Consider the following 19,096-nt stretch of genomic DNA (forward strand, 5'->3'; position numbering starts at 1 on the left):
GTGTCTGAGGCTGCAGGTGACACTGCTTAGGTGCGGAGCTCGGTGTCGGAGCGGGGACGCGGGCGGCAGCCCGGGCTGGAATCGCCCGCCTCGGAAGCTGCTGGCGGCGGCGGCGGGGGCTGCGCGAGCATCCCGTTCGCACTGGTCCGGGGATGGGCACCTGCCGCGCGGTGCGAGCGCAGGCACCGGTCTGCGGGCAGCCGAGCGAGCGCTGAAGCCGGAGGAAAGGGTTTTGCCCGTGCGCGAGGCAGTGATTTCGGAAAAGAGAGAGAGAGAGACAGCGGGTGAATCCTTTCAGAGTTGCAGGGAAAGCGAGATCGTGGGTTCCTCGTCGGCGCAGGGACAGGGGACTCCTCTGGCTGGGTGTTGCACTTTCCTTCCTTCTCCCACCTGCCTGCGTGCGCCCCGGCCCAGCGCCGAAGCCCCACTTCCGACCCGCCTTGAGTGCCGGGGATCCCGGCTGCTCAGCCGGAAGGCAGCTGGCCAGGGGTCTAGCGGCGGCGGCGGCAAAGCTGGGAGCAAGAGAATTTGAAAAAAGACTTCCTTTCCCTCTCACGCGCTGAAAGGGAGGCATTCGTGTGTCCCCAAATGAGAAAAAGCCACAAGAAATCATGAAGTAGAAACTTTGGAAAGCTGCCACCGGAGATGTTGTACAAAATCCTGGAATCTTTTAGGAGTGTCCTCCCAGTCGGTGGAGGTTTGGGGAGCAGCTGATACTGCCAGGAAGGCTCTTGCAAGGATCCAAGGTAACTGTGCAGGGTTTGGGTGGTTTTTCTGTCCCCTTTCCGTTGTCCTCTTGGTGTGACCCTTGGTAAGGGGATCATTGGCCCCCCATCCCCACCCCCACCCCTGCGACCCTGTTGCCCTGGTGCCTGGCAGCTGCAGGCAGAAGGAATGATCCCATCTGGTAGTTTCTGTTTGGTGGAGCCGAGGCATGCACTTTGGGGTTTAGCTAGAGATGGTCCTGTTACTGCTTCCTGGTGTTGCATGGCTGTCACAGGGCTTGGGCACTCTGCCTGACCTATATTGCTTTCACCTGGTCTAAGTCCTCAAAGTTAGTGCAACTCCCATTAGCTTTAGAAAATCCAATCAGCTGCATAATTGCAGAAAACAATGAGGACTTCTGCCTGCTGTGCTGAGGCTGTACGTGGTTCGCTATGTTTGCAACGGACCCTATCGTGCAGAGGTCGTGCTACATGATACATTTATATTCACATGTTCATGGAGCTCCGTGACATGTCTGTCGAGGTCTGTCTACTCCTCCTATGCACATGCAGCTAGGGAAAATAACATTCCAAAGAGTGAACCCTGTAGGCGCAGCTCGTCTCCCCAGGGTGGTGGCAGGAACCCACTGATGGAGTTGAGCCTGGCTGCACACTGGAAGGAGGGGTGTGCTGGCATTATCTGGCCATCTCTTTCCCTGGTTCTGATCGTTTGGGTGCACACCCTGAGGCTGCCTGTGGTATGTGTGTTTGTGAGTGTGTGTGTTTGTGAGTGTGTGTGTATGCGCGCCCGTGCTCGCAGCTGTATGCAGGAAGCGGGCTGCCAACAGAAGAGCCATGCATGTGCGGCTCTCTGCCCAGGCCCCAGATGCTGGAGTGTTCCTTCCTACCAGGAGCCTGAACTTGGGAGCTGCTGTTCCGGCCCTGAGGACTTTTCTCCTTGACAAGCAGTCAAGGTGCATATTTATCCAGGGCAGATAGACCTAAGCCAAATATTAACTAATCATCAAGCGAATGCACTCTAATGTGACTGAACAGACCCCTCTGTATAGCACTGTGTGTGTGCTCTTCCAAGCTCTGGGAGCCTGTGCCCTGAGTAGGAAGAAATGTTTTGTGAAAAGGAGAGCAATTAAAACAGGCCTGTTTATAGCTGGATAATCTGAGCCTTATCCCACAGCGACGAAGATATGTCAGCATAGACCAATCAGGAGTCTAAAAGGTACATTGTCAGCTAAGTATTTCTGCCTCTGTCCTTCTCCAGACATGGGCATGTGGAAGGGATACTCGCAGAATGCATGCAATGCCAGTGTTAACCAAGCAGCTCAAGTATTTTACAGCATCCCCTGGGGGGCAGTCTGATGACATCAGGCAACAGCAGAGGGATGCTGGAGTTGGTGTGTTTTCCCTTTTGACTTCACACAGTTGTGTGTATGTTATTTGTTTAAGGCAGGACTCTTGGAGTTTCATCTCAGGCCAGAACAAGTTGCTTTGCAGCCCTGGGGGCATGACCAAGCAATGCTACCACAATGGCCCTGGGATCTCACCAATGTCACGGCTGCTGCCTACTGTGGGGAAAGATGCATTCTTTGCTTCTTGAGGACGGATATGACTTGGGTAGGCACAGAGCACGGATGCGAGACGTTTGAGGGAAAGGTAGCACATGTCAGACAAGGGTCTTCGAGCTGGAAGGCAGCTGGCCTGCAGCCATGGAGAAGACAGAAGCATCCTTGACTCTGGCTTCTTCCTCCTCACCAAAAATGGGGCCAGCTGTGTCTCCCCAACTGGGGTGATGTACACTGCAGTGTGGGCACAAGAGGAGTGGGGGGAAGGGCAGAGGAGGAAGGAGGGTCCTGCTCTGTGAGCACTGGGCCAATCTCAAGCAAGGAGAGCATCTCCCTTTGGCCCTTAAAGATCATCCTCTGGGTGTTCCTGTCTGGCCTCCTAACAGGTTGTTTACTGAGCAAGGCCAGAGGGCAAAGAACATCCCTGCGTCATCAAGACCTTCTGATCTTCTCTCCCCAGGCACAGGCTACACTGGGGAGCATCCCATAAAAGAGATCCCCTCTGGGATGGTGCTCCCCAACCCCTCCCCTGCTCACAAACAAGAGGTAATGTGGAGGGACTGGAGACAGCTGCGTGGGCACTTTCTGCTGACTGGGATGCTTCATATTGAGGTTTTCTGGTTAGTGGTTTGTTTTCCCCACTGTGCCGTGTATTTTTGGCAATTCAACTCTCTCTTAAATAAGACCTTGTCTACATTTTATAATGGCATCCTTTTGCAAAAGGCTGGGAGCATTGTAGGGAGCTCATCTAATTAATCCTCACATGGCTTATTGTCTCATTAATCTTTGATTACCCTGAGAAGTAGAGCTGGAATGATTTTAGCTTCCTTCTTAGAAAAGCAAGGGCAGGGGACCCTGGGAAGATGAACCAACTGCTTTACTCAGGGTCACATGGCAATTAAGGGAACTTGTCAGGTGGGGCATGGTTCCGGTCACTGCTAAACCAACCCCAAGCTCCACGATTTCTCCTTGGACTGGCTTAATCATCGTGACTGTAATTTGATTCAATTTTTCTGTACTCTACAGGAATGGGAGGTTGTAGTGACATACAGCTGCCCCTCTGGCACTGCCTAAGGGCTGTGAGTGGACAAAGTCTTTGCCCTCAATGATCTTATAGTCTAGTTAGGAAAACAGGCTTACCTCTGGGAAAAGGTGAATGGCAATAGACAGTCTAAGCAGCAATTCAATACTTGAGATTTGTGAGGCTGACCTAATTAATCGACGATTGATCTGTCCAGATAACAAGAGCTATCCGTTTTGTAGGAGGGGCCAGTTATGTTGTGCCTTGGGGGATGGCGTGGGATTTGTTTGAAGAGGGAGAATTGGGGAAAGGACTTCAGCTGACAGGGGTGCTAAGGGCAGCACAAGCTGGAGAACCTAGAAGCATCAGGCTCGCATGATTCTGTGGGGTCTTACCCTGTGCCACGTCTCCACCTGCACCCTGGCAAGGCCATACACTTGGGTTAACTATTTGAAGCACATACTGGCTTAGAGGAAGCTGCCCTCGGACCAGGCAGAGGACTGGAATGTTGGACATCTCATTGGGCATGACAATTACCTAGCCTTCCACCCACTCTCAAGCCTAATTCATGAATTATGGGGGAACAGAGCTCAAGGTCAGAGAGCTTATCAACATTACATCAAAGAAGAAAAAAGCTGAATGAAGAAATTGAGGGAAAGCAGGCAAACTGCAAGAGAACATGAAAAAAGTCTTTTCATAATTTAGAGTTAGACTCTCCAAAGGGAGAACCTTGCTCTTCCTCCATTTCCCGTTTCCCCACCCAAAAGCCCCTGTTGGGCTTTGCTTAGAGCCTAGAGTTGGCATAATGCCAAAGCCCTTAGGCATTTCGCATCCAGCAGATTTTCAATCTTAAGATTCTTGAGCATGCCCATGTACATAACCTCTTGTCTCTCCTCCTCTTCCCTTTTAATAAAACATATGCCATAGCAGTCACAAAGGAGGAAACCACAAAAAGCCAGAGGGGTGGGGTATGGATTGCCTGCAGCCATACCACGGGGTACTGATTGATGTTCAGCTGAGCAGTAGAGGGGAGAGGCCAGCTGCCAACCTGGGCAGCGCCCAGGAAGGGCTTAGGGCTGCAGACCACCAGGAGATGCCTGTGACCGGTCAGCCACACTCCTATGCTCTGGCCAGGAGCCTGGTCACCTAGAGAAAAGGTCAAGGCAACGCATAGGTCCTGTGAGAGAACTGGGGACACAACCACCCTGGTCATTTCACTGGGTTGGAGACCCCTACTCATGCTGCATGTCCCTGGTTGCTTGGGTGGCCCCATTCCAACATGGAACAAGTCCCTGTGAGGCACTGAGAGTTGAATGACTTGCCTGAAGTCACATCCTATTGGCTCTCAGGTCAGGAGGAAAGTCCCCAAGAACCCATTCTGTTTGATTGCTGAGTGCCAGGTGCTCACCACAGGGACAAAGTCCTGAAGGATATGCTCTTTCTCATGAAAACTCCCCCAGGCCTATTGTCACATTTCTTTCGGTTGTTAAGTGACCAAACAGCCTGAAGGTAGCACTCACACCTTTTTTTCCTTATTGCTCACAGGTATCCACAGCCACGTTTGAGGGCAAAGGTAGAGGTCCAGGCCCACGTGTGCACATGTGGCTGGGGATCGTGGTTAAAGCCTCTTTTCTTAGGGAGTGAAGAGACTGTCAGCTCAGTTCTGCCTCAGACTCGGGCTTCAGAGGGCAGGTCTCGTCTGACCAATTAGGATGCAGTTTGATCTCTCCTGAAATTGTCACTCTGCCATGCAGAGGGATGTAAAGTTGAGTAAGGTGATGACAGCATGAAATCTTTAGAGCCAGGCCCATCAGCTGTGGGGTGCTGGATTGAGCCAAGTGTGTGGGCAGTCTGACACCCCACAAGACTGGGCTCAAGCCCATGGTGTGCCACCAGCACACGAGCCACCAGCCATGTGTGCAGCTTACGCACTTGAATGTGTGCTAAGTGTCAATTACACAATGGATTTTGAAGACTTAGTTTAAAAAAAAGAATATAAAATAGCTGATCAGTAATTTTTAAATATTGATTACATGTTAAAATGATTGGGTTAAATAAAATATATCAAGATTGGTTTCATCCATCTCTTTTTACTCTTTAATGTGGCTACTAGAAAAGTTGAATCATATATGTAGCTTGCATTATATTTCTTGTTGATGGCGCTGGTCCAGGCCCTGCAGAGGCTGAGACAGGAGAAGCCAAGACATGAAGAGAGAGAGCATGGGGGTGGGGGGAGCAGCTTCAGAGCGTCCGAAGTCTAAGGTCAAGGAGGGCGCAGGCAGCTGACACAGGCTTATATTTGAGGGACCTCACCAACTGGCTCAGCCCACCCAACGCATCTGAAGAGCATCGCACCTGTCAGCTCACATGCAAACAGTTAGCAGGTAGGCTGCCTGGTAATGTGATCCTAATTTTTTGGAGGTCCTGCCTGACAGTGGAAATAACCAAATAAATGATCTTTAGGGTTTCGTTCCAAAGTACGAGGACACAATAGCTGGGATCAGCTGGGTGCCTTGGGTTTTCTCTGCCACACTATCACCTTTCCTTCTGAGAACTTTCCTTCAAACCTGACATGTAGATGATTGGGGGCGGAGGGGGGGGGTAGAAACAACACACTATGTGTTCAAGATTCTTTTGTGGGCCTATCAGTGAGAAGAATGGGGAGGAGGCATCCCGGCTGAATTTTACTTAGTAATTACAGGTTTGAATATTCTAATTCACTCATTATTATTATTCATGGTGATAAGGTTTGGCCACAATCTGCACCCCTCATGTTTGCACAGCACCCCACGGTTTACAAAATGTGTTAGGAGCTTTTTCCCACCTGATTCTCACAACACCACTGTGGAATGGGTAAGGCCGCTCAAAGCTTTCCACGCTCCGCCTCCAAACCAATCCTTGTACCTTTGTTTTCTAACCCTTCTCTTGATGCACACTCAGTCTGGTTTAATCAAACTGGTCTATTGACTGTTCTTCAATGTTAACTGTGTAAAGTAGGAATCAGTACCTCTCTTGAGCGTGTGTTTCATCATCTACAAAATGAAAAATAGTAATGCCGCATCTTTCAAAGCGTTGTTCTAAATGTTAAATGAGATAAAATACATACAGCGGCAAACACAGTTCCAGGCAGATAGAAAGTGCTCAAAAAATGTCAACATCCTTTCTCACCCGAGGTTTTGATTTTGATATTGCCAAGATCAAAATGGCCAAAGGTGAACTCATTATACACCAACTTCACACTCCCTTCTCCTAGTTCCTTGCTTTGGTTAATGGCACAGCCAAACCCCCAGAGGCATAGTTAAGAAATATGGGTTGTCCTGGGCCCCACTTTCTCTCACACGCCTCCCCCTACATGCAGGCAATCCCGAGGACCTGATGAGGTTCACCTCCTAATGTTTTCTCAAGGCCATCCACCCTCCTCCTGCCACAATCTTTTGTCAGGCTGTTGTCCCTGCTCACCTGGACTTTCCCAAGACTTGGTCTCCCTGTCTCTTCCCTTGAAGGCTAGCCCATCCAGCCTCCTTCTCACAGCAAGGGTGATCTTGGTAATGGTAAATAGAATTGTACATCTCCCCTTAAAACTCCCCATTTCTTTTTTTTTCATTTTTATGAAGCTGGAAACGGGGAGAGACAGACAGACTCCCGCATACGCCCGACAGGGATCCACCCGGCACGCCCACCAGGGGCGATGCTCTGCCCATCCTGGGCGTCACCATGTTGCGACCAGAGCCACTCTAGCACCTGAGGCAGAGGCCACAGAGCCATCCCCAGCGCCCAGGCCATCTTTGCTCCAATGGAGCCTTGGCTGCGGGAGGGGAAGAGAGAGACAGAGAGGAAAGTGCGGGGGAGGGGTGGAGAAGCAAATGGGCGCTTCTCTTGTGTGCCCTGGCCGGGAATCGAACCCGGGTCTTCCGCACGCTAGGCCGACGCTCTACCGCTGAGCCAACCGGCCAGGGCAAAACTCCCCATTTCTTAGTATGACAACCAGGAGACCCTTCCTGAGCTGGTCTAACAGCCTCTCCTTGCATTTCTGCACTTCCCCGCCTTGCTCTGCAACCTGAAACCCGGGGATGGGGCGGACAGGGCAGCTCCAAAGCTGTAGGCTTGCTGTGCTGCCTTCCTGCAGGACCTTCCTGGCCCCATTCTATCTTTCCCAAGGGTTTCTGAGCTTTAAGATTCTAAAGATCATCTCCTGTGTGGAGACTTCCCTGGGACTCTAGGCCGGGATGAACTGCCTCCTCCGTACTCCTACACATCTCACGTCAACTCGGTTCCGCCCGCCACCCTCCGCCCTGGGAAGGTTTGTTTGTGTGGCCATTCCACGCTCAGAGGTGGGGCTGGGATGGGGGTGGTAAGACACATAGATTTCTCATTATTATATTATTAGTAGTATATTATTAATAGTATATTATTAGTATATTATTATAAATATGTGCCAGGAACTCTTCTGGGGGTTTGGCAGTGAAGAGCAGGCAAAAGTATTGCCATCAAGTTGCTCACATTCTAGAGGGAAGGTAGGATTGATCATCACAAGAACCATTATTACTAATGTTGCTGTTGATAGGGAACACTTTGGTGGTACTTATGTGCCAGGCGTGGTACTAAACACCTTTATGTACATTAACTCACTTGCTTCACCAAATGATCCTCGAGTTCCCATTTTTAAAAATCCTATATTCCCATTTTACAGATGATGAATTAGAAACCCAGAGAGGTTAAAGACTGTATCCAAGGTCATGTAGCCCGTAAGCAGGTAGCTGACATTCTAACCCAATTTAGATCTTGAGTTCCTACTCCTTGTTACTATGGTATCCAGAAAGTAACACACGTGAGCAAAGAAATAAAGGGAGAGGATTTCAGGTGCCGATAACGAGGAGTTATTAAAAGCGAGTACTGGGGGAGAGGTGGCTGCGGCCGTGGTCAGGAAAGGTTTCTGCACGGAGGGGACTTCTACACTGAGAGCTCATCCATCCACTGAGGAAGGCAGCGATTCTGGGTGGGTGGGATTCGGGCATCTAAGGAAGAACAGCGGCATGGGCTGTGCAGCCACGGTGTCAGCTGCCCTCATCCCTGCCCCTCACTGTTGGAGGTGCCACGCTTGGTCCCAGGTGGCCTTAGGGAGCAGCAAACTCTCCAAATGGTCCCAAACCTCACCCCCGTCAGTGCACCTGTTCCTTTAGTTCTTTTGGGTTAAGATCTATCTTACCAGGTATCTGGTTTGCTGCTGTCCATGACGGTAGAAGGTGCGGATAGACACACACCTGCACACATGCACGCACACGCACACACACGCGTCCCCACTCTGCTGAACCACTTTAGTTGACTTCTCTCTGGTGAGTGAACCTTAGTGAAGTGCCAAGCATAGACACAGCCAAAAGGCTGGACACAACCCAGAGATGTGAGCAAAAGGGAAACAGAAAATTATTTTTTAACAAGATGAGAAGTGAATTGGACTGGAGGGAGAGACTTTGTTCAGGGACAGACAGACAGAAGAGGGCACTTCTGGGATACTGACCATGTCTGTTTCTTGACCTGGGTGGTAGTTTGTGCTATAATTTTCCATATACATGCACATAAATATAGATATATATATACACATATACATACATACCCACATATCCACACACAAAACACACCACATGTATACGCATACATACATATTATCTTCTCTATGACTATTGCTCATAATAAGGTTTATAAAAATGATCTGCCATGTTATTTATAATAGCCAAGATTTGGAAGCAGTCCAAGTGCCCATCAGAAAAGGAGTGAATAAAAGATTTGTGGTACATTTACATAACGGAATACTCCTCAGCCGTGAGAAGGAAGGCAATCTTACTCTTTGTGACAGCATGGATGGATGTGGAGAGCAGTATGCTAAGTGAAAGAAGCCAGTCAGAGAAAGACAAGATATGATTTCACTGTTTTGTGGAATCTAAGGAACAAAATAAACTCACAAACAAAACAGAAACAGAATCATAGATACAGAGAACCGACTGACAGCTGTCAGAGGGGATGGGGTTTGAGCGACTGGGTGAAAAAAGGTGAAGGGATTAAGCAGAGAAAAAGAACCTCAGACACTGACAACAGTGTGGGGATCACAAAATGGACTGATGGGTGGGGGAGGTAGAGGAAGGTAAAGGGGGGCTAAATAGTGATGGAAGGAGATGGCTCGGGGTGGTGAACACACAGTACAGTATACAGGTGATGTGTTATAGAGTTGTGCACCTGAAACCTGTATAATTTTATTAATCAATGTCACCCTGATACATTCAATAAAGTTTTTAAAAATAATTTGGAGATAGTTCATACATGCTGAATGTATATCCAAAACCTACTTTATGGTACAAATTGTTGGCTTTTACTTATATTATCTCATTTAATTTTTCTTTTGTGTTTTGTTTTGTTTTTGTATTTTTCCGAAGTGAGTATCAGGAGGGAGGCAGACAGACTCCGGCATGTGCCCGACTGAGATCCACCCAGCATGCCCACCAGGGGGCGATGCTCTGCCCATCTGGGGTGTTGCTCCACTGCAATCTGAGCCATTCTAGCACCTGAGGCGGAGGCCATGGAGCCATCCTCAGCGCTCCAGCCAACTTTGCTCCAATGGAGCCTTGGCTGCAGGAGGGGAAGAGAGAGACAGAGAGGAAGGAGAGGGGGAAGGGTGGAGAAGCAGATGGGTGCTTCTCCTATCTTCCCTGGCCAGGAATCAAACTCGGGACTTTCACACGCAGGGCCAACGCTCTACTGCTGAGCCAACCAGCCAGGACCTCATTAATTTTTTATCACAGCCTTATGAAGTAAGTACGCTTCCTGGTCAGAGGCTGACATTGAGGAAGACAAGGCAGTGGGTTCAGACCCATCAGGGAAGCACTGTGAGTCAGCAAGGTGGGGACCAAAGGCCTCCGACTTCCGGGTCAGATGAACTTGGGCTTCCATCTAGTCCACGTCACTTACTGTGTGGACCTTAGATATGTTATATAACCTCTCTGAGCTTCAGCATCCCCTCTAGTAAAACAGAAACAATAACCCCCTGTCTTGTACAACCATCATGAAGACTAGAGAACATGATTTGAAAATTTCAGCCAAGCTACCCGCCGCACAACGGGCATTCAGAGAATGGCAGCTGATGTTTTGTCTCCCCAAGCATGGAAGCACCTGAGACCTGGACTTCCTCAAAGAACAGCGATGGCTTTTAGCTGTGGTCAGAGTCAGGCGGTAGCTTCAGTGTAAGCTGTTCCAGGTCAGTGAATCAGGAACTCCCCGGCAATAGTACCCTATGCTAGGCACCATGCTAAGTGCCTTCCAATGCACTGTCTAGTCTAATCATCTGACAACCCTCCGGGCAGGGTTATTATCTTCTGTTTATATTAATAGACGAGGAATTAAAGTTCAGAGAGATTAAGTCACGAGCCCAAGGCCACCCGACTGGGAAGTAGCAGAGTTCAGGTTGGAAGCCAGGTTTGTCAGATGCCAAAGTGCACGCTCTGGGAAAGGGCACCTCTGTGGTCAAGGTCAGGTTTAACTGCCCCAGGGTTGGAGCTCCATTGGTCAGGAGTGGGGTAGAAGTATGGTTCCCCCTCTGGGGATTTCTGGGACAGGCCAAGAGGGTTGGTGCATATTCAAAAACGCTTCACATTTTTGAGTGTCATGCTTTATGTGCTAGGCACTTAGGATGTGTGGGCTGAATGTTTCGAGTGCCTCTGTTTCGGAATACAGGTGTGTTCCCTTTTCAAAAGAACAGGCTTTCAAAACAGAATAAGATTTGAGTGTCCTTAGGCTTGGAGAAAGAGGTTTCCCCTAATTACACAAGGATGTATTAGCAGCAGTTTTTAATCTTTTACAAAAGCAGTAGAAGACTCTAAGCAAATACACTCTTACCTTGAACCCCAACAGATGAAGCAGATAAAAGCGACCTCCCTGATGAGAGCAGGCCAGGGACCTGGAGCTTCCCCACCTGTCCCTTCTCTTTCCTCACCCATCGGTGGTCCCTGAGTCACCTTCTGAGAATCTAAAGGGTGTTCGAAACGCATTGGAAACTACCACACTGCCGGATTCCTTTAGAAAGCAAGGCTTGCGATTCATTTCAAATAACAGGTGACAGACCCAAATTGATTTTAAAATAAGACTCTCACCAATCCGCACACACCTGTGAAGTTCAGTGAGTCCAGGACAAATGGCTGTTGTCCCGCCTGGTCCTCGATGGTTGAAGATGCGTGAAATCCAATGCCCGTGGAGCAACGCCCCCTACGTGTCAGGCGCTGGGAACTACCAGCAGGGGGAGTCAGTCCTAATGACTCCCTATGAAGGAGATGTTCTTATCCGCATTTTGAAAATGAGAAAAGTTAAGCACAGAGAGGGTAAGTCAGTCATCCTAGATCTCACAGCTTGTGAGCAGGAGAGTTGGGATTCAAACCCAAGCCGTGGGATGGGTTAGAGGGCCAGGGTCTTGCAGTCACCGAGGGCTGCAGCCTCTTTAAGCACAGACCGGGAGTGACAGATAGTACTTCTCTCCATTACTTTTTCCAATACTCCTCAGTTGTGAAGTTCTACAGAAGGATTCTCTCTGGATGCTCTTGACTTCAATGGCTCTGCTTTCTAGGTACTGAAGTCTCACCAGAACCAAGCTATGGTCCTCCCTCATTGTCCCTTCCCTCTTTGTCCCCAACCTTAGGAGCTCCTGTCTATCGATGTCCAGCGCCAGTGGTGGGAGACCTTGGTGATTAGGGGGCGCTGCCCTGTCCCACTCTTCCGGGCCCTGTGCAGCATCCTGAGTGCCAGGCTGCAGGTCTGGAGGTGGGATTTCAGGGTGGGAGGGAATTCTTGCTCAGCTATACTCCGGTCTCCTGGAGATGGGGCTTCCTGGAAGAGAGTGCCATGGGGCTGCAGAGGGACGTCCTCGGAATCCCCTTGAGGCAGGGGAGTGTTCAAGCCTCAATAAGGAGTACATGGGCAGTTCAGTTCTGTCCCGCCCACTCCAGTGTTCAGCCACTCAGCATAGTATAAATGAGCCATCAGGCAGGAGCATGGAGGGTAGATGTGCTGTGTTCCTCGACCGACAGGGTCCAAGGGGTTCCATGCATGTGCCTCTGTCCCTTTCCAAAATCTTAGCTCTTTGGGACTTGAGCCCTTCGGGATAACCGAGCAAGGTCAGCATCCTCTTCAAGTCTCGGGGCACTGGAGACCCCTAGAGGCCAAAGGCTGTGTTACATGCCCTGGGCTGTGGAGGCACAGTCAAGGTTCTTTGCGGAGGTTGCTGAGTGGCTGTTACCTTTCCTAAACCCTTGCTTATATATGCAGCCCTGGCAAGCTCGACATGGACAAGGACAGACGTGTGCGTGTATGTGTGTGTTGTAAAAACAATACTGTGGTCCTCCCTCTCCCCCCTTGTGTGTGTGTTGTAGAAGCAATAGTGTGGTCTCTCCCTTGTGTGTGTGTCTGTGTTATACAAGCAATACCGTGGTCTTCCCCCCACCCATGCCTGTGTGTGTATGTGTGTGTGTTTGTGTGTGTGTGTGTATGTGTGTATGTTGTAGAAGCAATAGCGTGGTCCTCCCTTCCTCCTTCCCTCCCTGTGTGTGTGTATGTGTTATAGAAGCAGTAGTATGGTCCTTCCCCCACCCCTGAGTGTGTGTGTATGGTATGTGTGTGTGTGTGTGTGTGGTAGAAGCAATAGTGTGGTCCTCCCTCCCTCCCTGTTCACCCACTTTCCCTTTGAATGCCAGCACCCCCTGTGCTGGCCCTACTCACCCCTGCAGCCACCGAAGTCAGCTCTCCCCACCACCTCCATCAAAATATCTTTCCCTTGAGGCCCTTCACATCTCTCAGTAACCTGATCAACTAATTTGTGCTGAAGTATTAATGACTAATAACGATTTAATATACTGCCCTCTCAATTAACACTCCAGCATTTAGAAAGAGAAATTCATAGATTTCAAGGCAAGTAGGAGACTCGAGTTCTTCCTTCTTGAAAGGAACTGGAGACCCCTCAAAATGTATCAAGCAGACAGCCGCCCCTTCAGGGCAGATGCTGCACCACCAAGCTGAGCCCCGTGAGGGGCACTGTGCAGGGAGCAAGCAGAATGTCCCACAGCGGGATGCTCTCAGCCACAATCCTTCAAGACCTCGAGTCTGTGACAACTCCCATCTAGCCTTTGTTAAGATAAGCCTGGGCCCTGGCCGGTTGGCTCAGCGGTAGAGCGTCGGCCTGGCGTGCGGGGGACCCGGGTTCGATTCCCGGCCAGGGCACATAGGAGAAGCGCCCATTTGCTTCTCCACACCCCCCCCCCTCCTTCCTCTCTGTCTCTCTCTTCCCCTCCCGCAGCCAAAGCTCCATTGGAGCAAAGATGGCCCAGGCGCTGGGGATGGCTCCTTGGCCTTTGCCCCAGGTGCTAGAGTGGCTCTGGTCTCAACAGAGCGACGCCCTGGAGGGGTAGAGCATCGCCCCCTGGTGGGCAGAGCATCGCCCCTGGTGGGCGTGCCGGGTGGATGCCGGTCGGGCGCATGCGGGAGTCTGTCTGACTGTCTCTCCCTGTTTCCAGCTTCAGAAAAATACAAAAAAAAAAAAAAAAAAAAAAAGAAAGATAAGCCTGGAATGCAAGAGCTCACAGAGGTGCCTCCTGTTGTCTGGTGGGTGTTCCCTGACACACGAGATCACATGGGCATCAGGAGCACAGGCTTAGGGATGATCAACTTGGCTTCAAGTGTTCGGTTCTGCTTATGGAGCTTGCCAAGTTGCTTAGCTACACAAGCCTCAGGTTCCACATCTGTCAGATGGGTACAGGAAGCCTCATGCCACAGGATCGTTTTGAGTATGAAATGAAGTCATGCAGAATTAGCATGACTGGTCTGGGGTACAAAACGTGCTCCGTAAATGGCACTTCTTATTCTTCACCACCTTGTCGTTGTGTCTGTTATTCTTGCCTTATCCCAAACTTCGAGTGCAGGGTGGCATTGACTGCTGCCTTTGCTATTCCTGAGCGGGTGAAGCAGTCCAGCACCCTGGGCGTGGCTGGCTTGATGATTGAACTAGACTTCTTTTCAGGTGACAGCAGTATGTGAGATACCCCACCACCACCACCACCACCCCCACTTAGCTTTTTTTTTAAAATGTATCTCACAAATGCAGTGAGCGAAATGGATTGGGCAGTGACTTAAAAAGACTTAATGCATTTTGGAAAGGAAAAAAAAATGCCACAACAAAAACGGGTTTGTTTCTGTGATATATGGTTCATGTGATATGACAAAAATCCATTTTTATGCTGAGGAAAATTGGCTAATTTTAAAACAGTTGACACACGCCATATGCATGTGGAGAAATGATAGATTTAGCCCAGGCAGACAACAGAAGAGCACAGAGCAGCGATCTGTCTCTGGTAGGGCTTCCGTTGGAAGAATTCTTGGGTGGCGGACCTGTTCCACCCAGGAGAGGGGCTGCAGTGGAAAACAGGCTGGCCCTGGCCCTGGGGTGCCAGATGGATATATTCGAGCATAAAGATACCAGCCGCCAAACTTGGGACCCAGACACCATGTTTACACGACATGAGTGAGAAGAGACTTAGGGATGCACATACAGCAAGCTTTATGTGCACGACGGTAGAGCGTATAAAGATAGTGTCTGAATCACAGGTGAGACGAGCACAAAGGATACTGAAATTGTCAAGCCACCCTGATTTGGGGCAATACCTCAACTTTGCCTGATCACTCTTTCAGTTGGACACAGGGATGGTTTTGGGGCTTCAAATGCTACTCATAATGTCCTTGGATCGGATCCTCTGGTTGTCGGATCCGCATAAAGCACATTGAAAGGGAAATCTTGTGTGTTTTTGATGACGGCGAAGAAATATCATATGAAAGCAAGATGCTACAAAGATTGCATAGGAAACAAGAAGTGACTGTAAAAAGTTTAAGAAAGATGAGCTCTGTCGTCTTGATGTCTCTCTTATAGTTCCTATCCACTCACAACCCCTAGGATAGGTCGACCAGAAACCCGGACCTGTTACAGGCTAATGATGCACAGTTCTACTTGACTCAAAAAAGGGCTTTATTTTATTTTATTTCTTTTAAGGCAATATTTAATTAGTGACTGCAGAGGGGAAAAAGCTGAGCAGCTTAGAGAAGGTTTATGGTTCAGGTCTGCAGGACTCAGCAATTTGACATTCTAATCCTGTTATTTCTCACCTGAAACTGAACAGAGTCAGCAGGGCTGGGCTTTTTCTCTTCCTCTAACTCATCTAGCTATTAGGTTTCCCCTCCCCTGAGTCCCCATTCTCATCCTTTGCTTCGTTGACTTCTTTGTCCTGTTTCCTACTTTATTTTTTTATTTTTATTATTATTATTTTTAGGATATCAAAAAGCAACACAGAATGGAAACCAGTATCTTGGTGGTTTGTTTGTGACTGAGCCATTCAGGAGGGAAATGACTGCTTCCTCTCTCTCCTTGGCTTCCCAGACTAAACCTGCTGTATCCCACGTGCACTTAACTACTAAGGTGACTGCCACCAAGATCCTACAGTGACGCTCAGCCCAAGGCTCAGCAGTGTCCCTGGATCCCTTTTTTTAAAAAAATTTTTAAAATATTTTATTTATTGATTTTTAGAGAGAGGGGAAAGAGAGAGAGAGAAGGGGGAGGAGCAGGAAGCATCTACTCCCATATGTACCTTGACCAGGCAAGCCCAAGGTTTCGAACCGGCAACCTCAGCATTCCAGGTTGACGCTTTATCCCACTGCACCACCACGGGTCAGGCTCCTGGACCCTTTTTTAGTGATAGACTCTAAACATCTGGAAGGCAGGATCTCAGCCTTAGTTGTCATTGTATCCCAAGTTCCTCGTCATGGTCCTTAGCACAGGGGAAACTTTGAATGCTTATGCAATGAAATGAACCTTGCCATAGCACCCTCTTTGCATAAAAATATGGGATTCTAGGAGTTAGCGATTATCTCTCCTATTAAGGAAAATTTAGTATTCAGGATTTCAAATTTAAAGAATTCCAAAATTAGGGAAGTGTTTTCTCCAGTGCAGTGGTTCTCAGAATTTAACGTGCATCTGGGGAGCTTGTTAAAATGCAGACTGTTCAGCCCCTCCTTCAGAGAATCTGATTCTGTAGTTACTGTGTAAAATGCAGAAAACTGCCTTCTCATAGCAGATGATGTAAAGACCACATGTTGAGAAACACCGTTTTAAGGCAAGCCACGGGAAATGTTACCCAACTCAGTTTGGTGGGACAGCAGTGTCTCTCAAGTGGTTAATCAATGTTATGAACAACAACAACAAAAAGGTCTGTGCTTGGAAAAGTTGGGGGACATGGCTCTCTTTCCTTGCCCACCCATCCCCTCACAGTCAGTTGGAGGTTTACAATGCACTTAGAGTGTGTCGGAGGTTGTGAAAAGTTTTGCAGTAAAGAAACATGTTTTAACTTTGTTTAACCAAATAGTTCCGATAGGTCTTGACCTTGAAACTCTTATTTATATAATTTTTTTTTTATTTTATGGCTAAGAACCTATTCAGTTTTGATGAATTTGGTGTGAGAAACACTGCCATACAGCGGTGGGTGGCACCTACTGGACAAGACAGATATTGCAACTCAGCTCTACTATTTATTACTAAATGTCCTAAGGAGAGAATAAACAAAGTGAGTGGGGAGCTGCAGGAAATGGCTAACCAAGGAGGATGTCTGATAGCCTGGGGAAGGGGAATTAGGTGCATATCCTGTGCCTCCCAAATCCCAAATTGAGCTGAAGGTATGGCTAGCTTGCTGACACCTTGATATGGAATGCAGTAGTCTTTACCCTACTCTCAATCTCCTCGTGGTTCCTGAGCATGAGCCGTATCCCTCAATGGGCTAGCTGGGCGGGATAACACAATTCCAGTTTTGGCTTTTGACAAGTTACTTCAACTCTTTGGTCCTATGTTTCCTAATCTTAAAAAGAGGAGAAGGGAAGCTAATGACACCTATGTTGTTATAAGGAATGAATTAGTACACACACACATCACACACACACATGTACATAATGCTCATCCCAGTGCTTGGCACACAGAAATATATCCAGCTTCTTGCACTGTCAGAGCCAGGGGATGAAACGGTGGCAGTAGGAGACCTTTCTTTGTCACTACTTTTCCCGTTGCTAATGAGGAGATAACAGGAGTTCAGAGTTATGGTCCTGGGAATTGAGAAAGACACACCTTGGCTCCCAGGTCCTGGATCTTTTCCCAACTACATATGGGATGTGGGTCACTGGGATTTACACTCCAACCAGGATTCTTGGTTACTGTAATTTCCCTCTTCGTAAAATATGAATCATACTAGTTACAGGCACATCCCACTAGGGAACTCTACATCTTCATTAATGAAAGCAGGAGAAGTGTCCCACAGCAACAGCTGAGAATTTCCCAGCCCTGATTTCCAAAGAACTGACTCACATGTGCCAGGTGTCGTTTTAGACACTCTGCAAATGCAAACCACACAGTTGCTCCTCTAAAGATCAGGAAGCTGAGAATTAGGTAAGTTTGTAATTAGCCTGAGATCACACAAGAGGGAGAGGGAGAGGCCAAATGCCATTCAGATCTGTCTAACCCAATCCCCGATCCCACTCCCAACCCCTCAGAGAAGGGAGGAAGGAAGAAGGCAGGAGGGGACAACTGAGGACCGGCTCCTGAGTGACGCAGACTTAGAGAGAGCTACTTAAAAATCACACCAAGATCTTTGAAATCAGCCTTCCCAGCACCCTCTCTTATACCTAAAGTTCTCTGGCACTAAGTCAGCTGTTCCCAGCTGTCACAACGTGCGCCCATCTCTTAACAGAAAATGCTTATGGTGCGTCCAGGCTAACGGACCAACCACCAGCCGCCAACTCTGGAAGCCCACGGAGACAGTTGATCTTAGTCCGTGACTACTTCAAAGGCCTTTCATGCTGAACTTGTTCCTCTGGACCACCAAACCCCTTGGCAGTCACGAGTTTCCGTAGGAAATTCTTCCTTCCCAAACTAAGCACGTCCACTTACCAACTTGAGTTCTTCTCTTGCAATTTTCCTTTGGATCAGGCCTCACGCATCCTGAGCACAGGACCAGGAACAGAGCAGGGGCTGAGCACCCATCCTCTGGGGCTTCACGAGAAGTCTGGGTGATCAGCTGGTGGGAAGGAGGAGGGAAGGGAGAGGTTAACCAAAGCGACCTCATGAAGGCTCTCCTAACCACTGCTGTCTGTAGAGCTCACGTCTGATCATAAGGAGTAAATTTTCCATCCCACTTATTTGATCACGTGCCAAGTGGTTCACTGTGGATCAGGCGTCCCCAAACTACGGCCCGCGGGCCACAATGAGGCCCCCTGAGGCCATTTATCCAGCCCCCACTGCACTTCTGGAAGGGGCACCTCTTTCATTGGTGGTCAGTGAGAGGAGCACTGTATGTGGCAGCCCTCCAATGGTCTGAGGGACAGTGAACTGGCCCCCTGTGTAAAAAGTTTGGAGACCCCTGCTGTGGATTCTAGGAACCAGGTTGGCCATGGATTTACTGTTGGAGGTTGAAGCTGAGTGGTGGGTCAAGAGGGCTTGTTAACATTGATTGTTTCCACTGTTGTATGTGTTTAGGAAAGGTCTATAATGAAAAGGATTTTAAAAACCATGGATTCTGGAGTGAACGTGTCTGAAGCTAAAAAATTTCAGCATAATCGCTCTTTTGCTGTGTTATCTGGAGCCAGTGATTTAAATGTTCTGAGCCTTTGTTTTCTTATCAATATGATGGAGTAGAAATTGAATGAAACTGTGAAATAAGGAGCTTAGCACAATGACTGGC

The 19,096-nt window shown here is 48.7% G+C and overlaps 1 protein-coding gene across 1 annotated transcript in view; it reads left to right on the top strand.

Moving 5' to 3' along the window:
• Positions 1–19,096, top strand: part of BRINP2 (BMP/retinoic acid inducible neural specific 2) — a 98,247-nt gene continuing 79,151 nt past the window's right edge. The window contains exon 1 of the mRNA XM_066261211.1: positions 1–746. The gene's annotated coding sequence lies outside the window, so the exon portion shown is untranslated. The remainder of the gene's footprint in view (positions 747–19,096) is intronic.

This window comes from Saccopteryx bilineata, chromosome 2 (genome assembly GCF_036850765.1).
Source record: "Saccopteryx bilineata isolate mSacBil1 chromosome 2, mSacBil1_pri_phased_curated, whole genome shotgun sequence".
Classification (NCBI taxonomy): domain Eukaryota; kingdom Metazoa; phylum Chordata; class Mammalia; order Chiroptera; family Emballonuridae; genus Saccopteryx; species Saccopteryx bilineata.